This window comes from Puma concolor, chromosome C1 (assembly GCF_028749965.1).
Source record: "Puma concolor isolate L17-30 chromosome C1, mPumCon1.1.hap2, whole genome shotgun sequence".
NCBI lineage: Eukaryota > Metazoa > Chordata > Mammalia > Carnivora > Felidae > Puma > Puma concolor.
Window position 1 is genome coordinate 119178498 of NC_141674.1, and position 12620 is coordinate 119191117.

General features: G+C 39.6%; 1 protein-coding gene and 1 pseudogene across 13 annotated transcripts in view; one reads left to right on the top strand and one right to left on the bottom strand.

The window, feature by feature from the left end:
* The window catches only part of PTPN4 (protein tyrosine phosphatase non-receptor type 4), a 236883-nt gene that overhangs the window by 167936 nt on the left and 56327 nt on the right, over positions 1–12620 (bottom strand). The gene's annotated exons all lie outside the window — the stretch shown is intronic.
* On the top strand, positions 7169–7616 carry LOC112872258 (nucleoside diphosphate kinase B pseudogene; annotated as a pseudogene).

The following is a 12620-nucleotide window of genomic DNA, read 5'->3' on the forward strand; positions in this document are numbered from 1 at the left end:
ATTGATAGACATCCATACAACTCCTACAGAGAATAAAGAAACACAACAGGGGTGCCTGGGTGGCTCAGTCAGTTAAACGTCCAATTCCTGACCGGCTCAAGTCATAGCCCTAGGGTCATGAGATCAAGCCCCAAGTTGGACACCACACACTCAGCATGGAGCCTCCTTTGGATTCATTCTCTCTCTTCTCTTCTCTCTCTCTCTCTCTCTCTCTCCCCCACCACTGTCCCTCCCCCAATCATGCTTCTCTCAAAAAAAAAAAACAAAAAAACAAAAAAAAAAAAAACAAAAAAAAACCACAACAAACTTTATGGTCATTAAGTTGGCAACTTAGAATAAATCAATTTCTTAAAAGACACAAATTATTAAAACTCAAGGGAAAAAAAAATGTTTAATTTGAACAGTCCTAGATCTGTTAAAGTAGTTGACTTTATAGTTTAAGATATTCCAGGGGTAAGGGGTGGCTCAGTTGGTTAAGTGTCTGACTCTTGGTTTTGGCTCAGGACATGATCTCACACTTCATGGGATCAAGCCCTATGTTGGGCTCTGCACTGACAGCACAGATCCTGCTTGTGATTCTCTTTCCCTCTCTCTCTGCCGCTCCCCTGCCACATGGGTGTGCTCTCTTGCACCAAACATTTAAGGAAGAAATAAAAACAATTTTACACAATCTTTTCCAGAAAAGAGAAGGAGAAAAAACATTTCCCAACTAGACTAGTGCTAACCTGATACCAAAAACACATATAAACAAATACATGAAAAGGGGCGCCTGGGTGGTTCAGTCAGTTAAGCATCCGACTTCAGCTCAGGTCATGATCTCATGGTTCGTGGGTTCAAGCCCCACATTGGGCTCTGTGCTGACAGCTCAGAGCCTGGAGCCTGTTTCAGATTCTGCGTCTCCCTCTCTCTCTGCCCCTCCCCCACTCACACTCTGTCTCCCCGTCTCAAAAATAAATATTAAAAAAAAAAATTTTAAATACATGAAAATATTACAAGAATGTAAGAATACATATTACCACCTCCCATAAGCACAGACACAAAAATTCTCAACAACATATTAGCAAACCAAATCTAGCAATATATAAAATGGGTACGACATCACAAACAAGTGGTATTTAGCAAAGGAATTTAAGGTTGGTTCAACAATCAAAAATGCATCAGTGAAACTCACCACGTTAACAAACTAAGTAAGAAAAACCAATGATCAAAAAGAAACAATATTTGACAAAACTCAACATACAGTCATGATAAACCCTTTTGGTAAGCTAGGCATAGAAGAGAAATTCTTTGAGCTGATAAAGAGCATCTACAAAATAACTACAGTTAGCAACATATTTAATGGTAAAAGACTGAATGCTCTACACCTCAATGAGAAAAATGAAAAAATTTCCTCTTACCACTCTTATTCATTTCTTATCATAGTCAGTGCAGTAAGATAAGAAAATGAAATAAAAGGTTTACAGATTAAAAAAGAAAATTTTTAATTCAGACATGTAGAAAACTCCATGCAATCTATAAAAAGTCTCAGAACAAATGAGTTAAGTTGCAAGTTACAAGCTAAATATACAGCATCAATTCTATATTTGTATACTGGCAAATGAACTGGAAATCTTAATTTAAGAAAATATTATAGGGGCGCCTGGGTGGCTCAGTCGGTTAAGCGTCCGACTTCGGCTCAGGTCATGATCTCACGGTCTGTGAGTTCAAGCCCCGTGTCGGGCTCTGTGCTGACAGCTCAGAGCCTGGAGCCTGTTTCAGATTCTGTGTCTCCCTCTCTCTCTGACCCTCCACCGTTCATGCTCTGTCTCTGTCTCAAAAATAAATAAACATTAAAAAAAAAGAAAGAAAATATTATAATATGTAACAGCACAAAAAATTAATCATTTAGGTGTAAGTCTGAGTTTCTTTTCAGGATGATGAAAAAGTTTTGGAAATGGATAGTGGCGATGGTTATATAACATAGTAAATATATTTAATACCACTAAATTGTACAATTAAAACATGTTAAAATAGTAAACTTAATCTTTTTAATCACACTAAAGATATCTTTAAAACAATTTTTTAATGGGCAAAAGGTTTGAACAGAAGTTAAAAAGGACCAAAAATGTGGGGTGCCTGGATGGCTCAGTCAGTTAAGCTTCCGACTTCAGCTCAGGTCATGATCTTGCTATTCAGGAGTTCAAGCCCCACGTCAGGCTCTATGCTGACAGCTCAAAGCCTGGAGCCTGCTTTAGATTATGTGTCTCCCTCTCTCTCTCTGCCCCTCCCTACTCACTCTGTCTCTCAAAAATGAATGTTAAAAAAAAAAAGATTTTTTAAAAAAAAAGGACCAAAAATGTTATGTAGCAGTGATGATGACACTAATCAAAGAGAAATAACATATATCATTTGATGAGGAGATGACAATTAACTGTTTTGAATATGCTGAATGTGAAATACTATTCTGGTTATGCACTGAAGACTAACAAATCACATCAAAACAGAGGGTTAGGGATACCTGTGTGGTGCAGTCTGTTAAGCATCAGACTCTTGATTTCGGCTCAGGTCATGATCTTGTGGTTTGTGAGTTGAAGCCCCACGCTGGGTCCTGCATTCACTGCAGAGAGCCTGCTTGGGGCTCTTTCTCTCTCTCTCTCTCTCTCTCCCCCTCCCTCCCTCCCTCCCTCTCTTTCTCTCTCTCAAAATAAATAAACATTAAAAAAAAAACAGTGGGTTAAAACAGTAACATTAAGTTTATTTTACTGAGGATTCTGGGATTTCACTGGGTTCAGCTATATCAGTCTCAATGAGTCTCGTGTGCCTATAACATGTTAGGACTGGTGTCATCTCAAGAGGTGTCTTCACTCAGATGTCTAATGTCCTGCCCTGGGAGACAAACAGCTGGGAATTCCCTGGGCATCTATGTGTTCTCTCCATATGGTCTCTTCACAAAATCTCCACAAGGTCTCAGGGTAGCCGGACTTTCCATGGCATCTGAAAGCTCTCCTAGAGGAGTGTACTATAAAATGCCAGCAGAAGTGAATTGGTTTTTCTAACCTCAACTGGGAAGTTATACAACATTTCTTCCAATGGATTCTATTGTGGAGGGGATCACAAAGACCCACCAAGGTTTAACTGGAGGTAATATCAACCCCTTCTCATGGTGGGAGAGATTTCAAAAATTTTCTGGACCACAAATACCTCTAGCATCTTTAGCAGACAGAGAGTTTGCATTGAGGAAAAATAACAGGACTGGAGATAATAGGTATCACAGTCTACAGAAACCAGGAAAGAATGAAAGGGAAAGATAAAAAAAAGGGGGGGGGGACATCAGTATGTACAAAACTGATTAAGATACAGAATGTGATCAGAGACAGAAAAGAGTTTTCCTTAAAAGGAGAAGGTAACAGTTCTAAAACCTGCTAGAAGTCAAACACAATAAGCCATAAGAAGCTAGTTAATTTCCCAACTAGACAGTAAGATTTGAGGAAGCAGTTTTCAGGAAGCAGAATGAGGGCTGAGGCAAGATTGTATGGTATTTCTTTTTCACCCTTTATTAAACTACAATTAACAAATAGAATTGTATATATTTAAGGAGTACAAAGAGATGGTTTGATATACATATACATTATGGAAGGATTAGGTTGTAATGTTTAGATGATTGATGACAAAGTAGGTAAAATGACTCTTGTTATTTTCTGCCAAAACACACATAAAATAGAAACGGGAAGGGGAGGTCATCTTTAAAAAATAAACACTTGATTTTAATGCAAATACAAGGATGTAACTTCAAATTTCATTGTAAACAATCATCCATCTTTGTTATTCTTATTAAGGAAAAAGAATTAGCAACCTACTGCTTAAAATGTTAAGGCAAATTAGTAACTTTCCAAAGCAGAGAGCACCAGATCCAGATGGGTTCATTGCTGAATTCTACCAAACATTTAAGAAAAAATTATATCAATTCTCTATAATCCCTTTCAGAGGGTAGAAGAAAAGGAATACATACTTCCAAAATCAGTCTATGAGGCCAGCATCACATCTTCATCAGAGCTCTTGGGTGACCAGGCACATTGTCAGTGAGCAGTAATATTTTGAACTGAATCTTCTCTGAGCAGCAGGTCTCATTAATGGGCTTAAAATATGCACTAAACAATGTTGTAAACAGATGTGCTACAATCCAAGCTTTGTTGTTCCATTCATGGAGCACACGTAGAATAGATTTACCATAATTCTTAAGGGCCCTAGGATTTTCTGAATGACCAATGAGCACTGGCTTCAACTTATCAATTTAAAGTCATTAGTTGCATTAGCCCCTAACAAGAGAGTCAGTCTGTCTATTGAAGATTTGAAGTTAGGCATTGACTTCACTCTAGCTGTAAAGGTCCTAGATAGCATCTTCTTCCAATAGAAGGCTGTTTTGTCTACACTGAAAATCTGCTGCTTAGTGTAGCTATTTTCAAGGAGGAACTAGATCTTCTGGAATCACTGGCTGCAGCTTCTACATCAGCACTTACTGCTTCACCTTGCACCTTTATGTTACAGAAACAGCTTTTTTCCTTAAATCTTATGAAACTACCTCTGCTAGGTTCAAACTCTTCTTCTGCAGCTTCCTCACCTCTCTCAGCATTCACAGAATTAAAAATCATTAGAGCTTTGCTCTGCATTAGGCTTTGGCTTAAGGAAATGTGGCTGGTTTGATCTATCCAGACCACTCAAACTTTCTCTGTATCAGCAATAAGGCTCTTTCACTTTCTTACCATTCATGTGTTCAGTGGAGTAGCATTTTTAATTTCCTGCAAGAACTTTTCCTTTGCACTCACACCTTGGCTAACTGGTGGAGGCCCAGCTTTCAGCCTATCTCAGCTTCCGACATGCCTTCCTTACTGAGCTTAATCAGTTCCAACTTCCGATTTAAAGTGAGAGATGTATGACCCTTCCTTTCATTTGAACACGCAGAGGCCACTGTAGGATAATTAACTGTCCTAATTTCAGTATTCTTATGTTCCAGGGAATAGTGAGGCCCAAGGAGAGGGGAAAGAGAAAGACAGGGGGACAGCTGGTCAGTGGAGCAGTCAGAACACACATACTTATCAATTAAGTTCACTGCTTTACACAGGTATAGTTCATGGCACCCTAAAATAATTACAGTAGTAACACCAAAGACCACTAGAACAGGGGCACCCAGCCGGCTCAGTCAGTGGAGCATGCAACTCTTGATCGCAGGGTTGTGAGTTTGAGCCCCACGCTGGGTGTAGAAATTCCTTAAAAATATTAAAATCTTTAAAAAAAAAATCACAACACGTAATAATGAAAAAGTTTGAAATATTGCAAGAATTACCAAAATGTGACACAAAGTCACAAAGTGAAGAAAAGGTGTTGGGAAAATGGGGCCAACAGACTTGCTCAACATAGAGTTGCAACAAACCTTCAATCTATAAAAATGCAGGATTGTGACATGCAATGAATCAAAGTGTAGTAAAATGAGGTTTGCCTACAATTTGACACACAAAAACTAAAAGCTCAAGGGAGAAAACTAAGCATATTTTCAAGAAAGGACAATGAATAATTCTAGGAAGAACAAAATACTATCCAACTACGCTGCTTGGCTTTCCAGTAAATTAACTTGCATAATGATAAAAAAAGTAAACAATGACACCAATTAAGGCAGAAACTGCCAACGGCCCACATCATAACCATTTTGTCTCATTTCATTAAAATAAAGCTTCAATATTGTTTGGGGTAGAAACGGTATGTAAAATACCAAGCCCTGGAGCACCTGGCTGGCTCAGTTGGTAGAGTGTGCTATTCTTGATCTCAGGGTCGAGAGTTCAAGTCCAATGTTGGGTATGGAGCCTACATAAAATTAAAAAAATAAATAAAATAAAAATAACAAATAAAATAAAATAAAATAAAATAAAATAAAATAAAATACCCAGCCCCTGCAGACCCAATGAGGACATGTGACTGAATTTTGGCCAATAAGATGTAACTAGAACCTACAGAGTAGAATTTATAAGTAACGTTCTTTAAGTTTGGGGAAGAAAACCGGTATGTCCCCTTTTTTGCTTCTCCATTTTCCCCTACTGTAATCAGAAAGAGTTGGGTTCCTAGAAAAAGAACAGACAGAGCTTTCTTAACATAAGAGAAGTCAATTTGGGTCCCAGCCATCTTGTGAAAGAATGTAAGAGCAGACAGCCACTATCAGGCCAGGATATAACCTAATCATATCAGGGACAGTAAATCAGTAGTAAAGCTCCCAGTACTGATTCAAAAGTTAAGATTCACCTGATGCACATCCTTGAGTTCTCTGTGCAGGATCTAAACCTGAGCATTTAGACATGGACCAACTGCCAACCTTCGTGACCGTGACCTAGACTCAGTCACCCTCAGATGACTTCTGCCCCAATTCCATGCTGTATTCCCCACTGAGCAAAGCCCCTTCATGAATATGTGTGCACTGTTAGCTTAAAACTTCCCCAATACTGTGGTTCAGGAGACACTGCTTTGGGAACGATCCCCAGTGTTCTCCTTTACTTGTTGCAAGTAAAACCCTTCCTTTTCCTATTCTTTGGCTTGGTTGTGTCTTTTGGCTCAACAACCACCAAGAGACGAACTCCATTTTGGGTAACACCACCACCTGCCCGAAAGCTGACAAGCATGTTAGAATTCTTAAAGCTTTCTTGGATCATGAAATGATCTTATGTACACAGCCATGCACCCAGGGAAGTGAAGGACAAACAGGAAACCTGACTCCTTGATAACTGTGAAGCTGCCATCCCATTATTGGACTGTCAATCGCTAGGATTCTTTTGATAGAAAAGTTAACTTTAGCTCATTTAAGTTACTGTTATTTCCAGTTTCTTTTACTAGAAGCCAAATGTAATTCTGATAGAAGATCAAAAGATAAACAGTAAAGGGACAGATAGACAGATAAACATATTTAACTAAAAATTATGACAGAAGAATTTTAGGAGGAGGATGTAAAACAGACTAAAAATATTAAATCCTCATCTTGTATAATGGGAAGTCAATATAAAAAATGTCCAGAATAAAAAATATAAACCAGCACAGAAAAATGGAAATAAATGCCTAAAATATATCTCCAAAGGTATTTCAAAACTAGTACTAAAAGAGTGGGAGTGGCCTCCAGTCCCCCAAGCAGCACAGCACAGCCAGCTTCTTGGCCATGGCCAATCAGGAGCACATGGTCATTGCCATCAAGCTGCATGGTGTGTAGCACACCCTGGTGGGCAAGATCACCAAGCACTTTGAGCAGAAGGGATTCCATGTTGTGGCCAAAAGGCTCCCTCCTACAGGCCTCTGAGGAACTGCTAAAGCAGCACCACATTGACATAAAGGCCCACCCATTCTTCCCAGGGCTGGTAAAGTACCTGAGCTCTGGGCCCATTGTGGCCATGGTTTGGGAGGGTCTGATTGTGGTGAAGACGGGGTGAGTGATGTTTGGGGAGACCAAACCAGCAGACTGTAAGCCAGGCACCACTCATGAGGACTTCTGTATTCAAGTTGGCAGGAACATCATTCATGGCAACGATTCAGTAAACAGTGCAGAGAAAGAAATCAGCCTATGGTTTAAACCTAAAGAATTGGTTGACTACAAAGCCTTGTGCTTTTGACTAAAACTAGGAATGAAAGGTAGACAAAGCATCAGTCCCCTCTGGTGCCACCTGATGTGTCCCTGGACACAGCTCTTCATTCCACTGGCTTGGAAATAACAGAATCAATTTTTCTCTTCTAAAACATATTCACCAATAAAGCCTTTGGAAAGTGGGTAAATAAATAAATAAATAAGTGGGAGCATTTCATTAAGCTTTCATTATATGCTTTGTCCTGTTGGGCTTTGAAAAAATATTTAAAAGTGTATGTTACTACTTAGATAGAAATTAATAACCAGGGCATCTGGGTGGCTCAGTAGATTAAGTGTCTGACTCTTGATTTCGGCTCAGCTCATGATCTCGATGGGTTCGAACCTGGCATCAGGCTCTGCACTGATAGTGCAGAATAATTTAATCAGCTACTACAAAAATGTAGCACTACCATGAAGAAATGACCTTTTCCAAACAAAAGTCTGGTCTTTGCCCTTCACTAATGGGAGATGATCTCTAGACCCTTGGAATGTCCTGGGCTTGGCAGGTGTTTTGGTCCCGTCAAGACCTCCTGCCTGGGGGTCTTGGTTACCTGACAGTCTAACAATATGATTTATGATGGGGAACATCAGTTCTGACTTCTACAGGAACGGAAAACTAAGGGTATTAGCCTGACCAGTAGGAAAGGCTAGAGATTAGGTCAGTTATGCAGGGAGTATGTGATCAAGTCCCAGTAAAAATACAAAAGGCTTGGAGGAGACTCCCTCGTTGGAAATAGTTTGTGTGTATTGTCACACATGGTGGCCAGGAGAAGGTAACATCATCTATGACTCCATGAGAAGAGGACTTGGAAGTTCTTTCTCAGTTTTAACTCCTTCTGGCATCTACCTTGGCTGATTAAAAATTTTTTTCTCAGGGGCGCCTGGGTGGCGCAGTCGGTTAAGCGTCCGACTTCAGCCAGGTCACGATCTCGCGGTCCGGGAGTTCGAGCCCCGCGTCAGGCTCTGGGCTGATGGCTCAGAGCCTGGAGCCTGTTTCCGATTCTGTGTCTCCCTCTCTCTCTGCCCCTCCCCCGTTCATGCTCTGTCTCTCTCTGTCCCAAAAATAAATAAAAACGTTGAAAAAAAAAATTTTTAAATTTTTTTCTCACGTTTATTTATATTTGAGAGAGAGTGTGTGTGAACGGGGGATGGACAGAGAGAGCGACAGAGACAAAATCTGAAGCAGGCTCCAGGCTCTGAGCAGGGCTTGAACATGGCTTGAACCCACATCATGACCTGAGCTGAAGTCAGGTGCTTAACCAACGGAGCCACTCAGGTACCCCAGCTTGGTTGATTTTAATCTGTACACTCTCCCTGTAATAAACTGTAACCATGAGAATGACAACTTTTAATGAGTTCTATGAGCCCTTTTTTTTTTAATTTCTTTATTTATTTTGAGAGAGAGAGAGAGAGAGAGAGAGCAAGCAGGGTAGGGGCAGAAAGAGAGAGGGAGACACAGAATTCCAAGCAGTCTCCACACTGTCAGCACAAGAGCTTTATGTGGGGCTCGAACCCACAGACCGTGCGATCATGACCTGAGCCAAAATCAAGAGTCAGATGCTTAACTAGCTGAGCCACCCAGGCGCCCCAGTTCTGTGAGCCCTTCTAACCAATTATTGAAACTCAGGGTCGTTTCAGAAATCTCCCAAACTTGCAACTGGTGTCAGAAGTGAGGGCAGTCTCGTGGACACTGTACCCTCTAACTTTTCACTCTGGCTAACTATGGGTAACTAAAGAGGAAAGAGGGAAAAGAAGATAAAGAACAAGAAGGGATGTTGTATTTCAAAAGCACCTTAATAGAATCCTTACTGGCTGCTTTATATACATTCATTTAATCCTGACAACCCTAATAGATGATATCATTCCCACCTTATATATAAAAGGAAATTATATATAAAGATCAAGCAAACAGGACAATGCCACAGAGCAAATACTTACTAGGTACAGGTTACAAATCTAGTCTTTTGAATTCTAAGGTCCATGCACTTCTCATCATACTATGCTACCTTCCTACATCACAATACTTCCTTTATTAACCATTCATGAGTGCTTAGTCGTAATTGTGACATCACTATATGCTTAAATAATCTGTGTGGGATAGTCCAAAAGCTGCAATCCAGGTAGATCCAAGATCTATGTAGTTCTTTGTAGAACTAGCCCAGTCCCATTCAAGTTATTCTTTTTTTTTTTTAATGTTTATTCATTTTTGAGAGAGAGAGAGAGACAGAGTGCAAGCAGGGGAGGGGCAGAGAGAGAGGGAGACACAGAATCCAAAGCAGGCTCCAGGCTCTGAGCTGTCAACACAGAGCCCGATGCGGGGCTTGAACTCATGAACTACGAGATCATGACCTGAGCCAAAGGTGGACACTTACCCGACTGAGCCAATGAGGTGCCCCCATTCAAGTTATTCTTGATAAGGAAAAATGAAAGTCACTTCACAGTAATTCAAAGTTAAGTGATATCAAAAAATACGCAGTGAATCCAATGCTGTAAATTAACCTAGTACTAAACTTAAATGCCTATTCACCTCCAGATTTCCTTAACATGGGGGGAAAAAATTAAATAACTACAAAGGAAACAGCAGAAATAATAATCACTGAAGCTTATTACAAACAAATCAAAGGAAGCATCAAAAAGAAGTGTGTGCACATTCTGAAAAATCTGAAAATTTTCTGAAAAAAATACTGTCATAACAGTATTACTGATTCATCACATATCACAGCTGCTGCTTTTCTTTGTGGACACTAAATAGTTACATTTAAAAATTATGTGTACAATTCAAAAGGTAAATGAAAAAAGTCATAAAACCAGTTACTAGGAAAAGTATTTAAGAGGAAGACATATTACTATACTGAATTCATAAGCACTAGAAAAAAGAGTTTCAAGAGAAGTAAAGATTTCTGAAAGTGAGTAATTTGCTATATGTTTACATGTAATGCATGCATATATGCAAGTCCAGAGTTGTTTTATTTTTAACTTTTGGAAGCAAAATTATTTTAAAGTCTCATTTTTGAAAAGAATGTTAAGTAAAGACAAAGACTCAAATAAGACTATATGGATGCTACCTTTACTATATAACCAAATTTCTAATATATAGATAATAAACTACCTAATTTTGAGTTAGTAATAACACTCTGAATGGATACAAAGAACAAAGTAAGTTCTTTTCTATACTACTGTGATCAACAGAGTCAATCCACCAACACCAACCAACACCAACCTCTGGGCAGAGGATCATACTGGGTGGGCACCAAAGATTCCTCCTGGGGATTCTTGGTTCTATAAGGGGACTCAGAACAAAGAATCGCCCAGGGGAAGGGATAGGGAGTGGTAAATCAGAGAGAGAGAGTCACGTAGCTTACCTACATGGTAGCATCCACATCTCTTTTTACAGTCACCGACACCATTCCAATGAATATTGAAAGCACGTTTGTAAGTTCTAGCAGAGAAACAGAGCTAGGACATACATCCTTTCTCAAAGAACAGGCCACATGTAGCTGAGAAGGGCATGTTATTCAACTTCAGGAAAGACATACAAAGAGCAAAAGAGAGAAAGCATACCCCAAGATAACTACCTAGTTTCATCAAATTAATCATGGTAACCTGTGGCATAGACAGACAGCCCTTATATTCAGTAGAATACAAAAAAAATAGTATGATAGGAAAAACATTTAAATGATTATTCCCTTAAAGAATACGAAATAAGGTCATATAACAGCGTGTTACCAGGTCTGTATTCCACATACACTATAAGTATAGTAGTTAAGAGATGATCAGTGTGGGCTAAAATATTTAAGAATTGTTTTGGAGATACTGGATATATAAACAACAAATATAAAATTGTTAATTAAGTATTAAGAATTGGCCAGCCAAAGTTTCTCTGATGATAGGTGAGCCCAGACCAAGTAGGATTAAGGGGTATCTCAAATGTGGCAGATGACTTCTGAGATGAAATCTTCTAAACTAACAAACCCAGGGTGTCTGGCTGGCACAGTTGGAGGAGTGTGCAAGTCTTGATCTCAGGGTCATGAGTTCAAGCCCCACATGGGGTGTAGAGATTACTTAAATAAATCTTAATAAAATAACCAACCCAATGGTCCAGCTGCCTAGGGCTTCATCTTTGGAAAAGGGCCATTTTATCCCCTTCACCAGATCAATGTATCACACTAATTTGATTTTATAGGATGCATACATTCACCATTATTAACTGAGATCTGAGTCCTTCTACTTGGCTAAACTGAATAATGGAACAAAGAACACAGCCAGCAACATGTTAAATATTTCAAATCAAAGTCCACTACTATACAATGAGATATATTTTCACATTTTAAAACAATCAGGATTTTCAGTTCTTGTCATAATGGAGTAGCTAATGTTAGAATACCCTCCTGCTATAAACATCTGTAAAAGCTGGGCCAAATATACAAAAAAACCAAAAGAAAAAAAAAAATCCTATTTTCAACCCTTAGGCAATAACCAACACAACACCATGATCCTTGATAGAAGAGAACCAGATGAGGGGCGCCTGGGTGGCGCAGTCGGTTAAGCATCCGACTTCAGCCAGGTCACGATCTCGCGGTCCGTGAGTTCAAGCCCCGCGTCAGGCTCTGGGCTGATGGCTCGGAGCCTGGAGCCTGTTTCCGATTCTGTGTCTCCCTCTCTCTCTGCCCCTCCCCCGTTCATGCTCTGTCTCTCTCTGTCCCAAAAATAAATAAACGTTAGAAGAGAACTAGATGAATCAAACCCCATATTCACACTCAAATCTCTTCCTTAAGGGCATTTTCCAAATCATGGTGTAGAGAAATAGAGCCCAAGCAGTGTGGCAGTCTTGCTGGGACGAGAAAACTACAATTAATGTCTGGGAATGCTAAGGTAGCTGGATTTGGGGGGCAGGTTATTAGAAGGGAAAGAACAAGAAGAAAAACTTACAAAAATCTATATAAAAAATCCTCTCTGGTTCTCATCTGCCTCCTAGGCTGTGCACACATAGGGT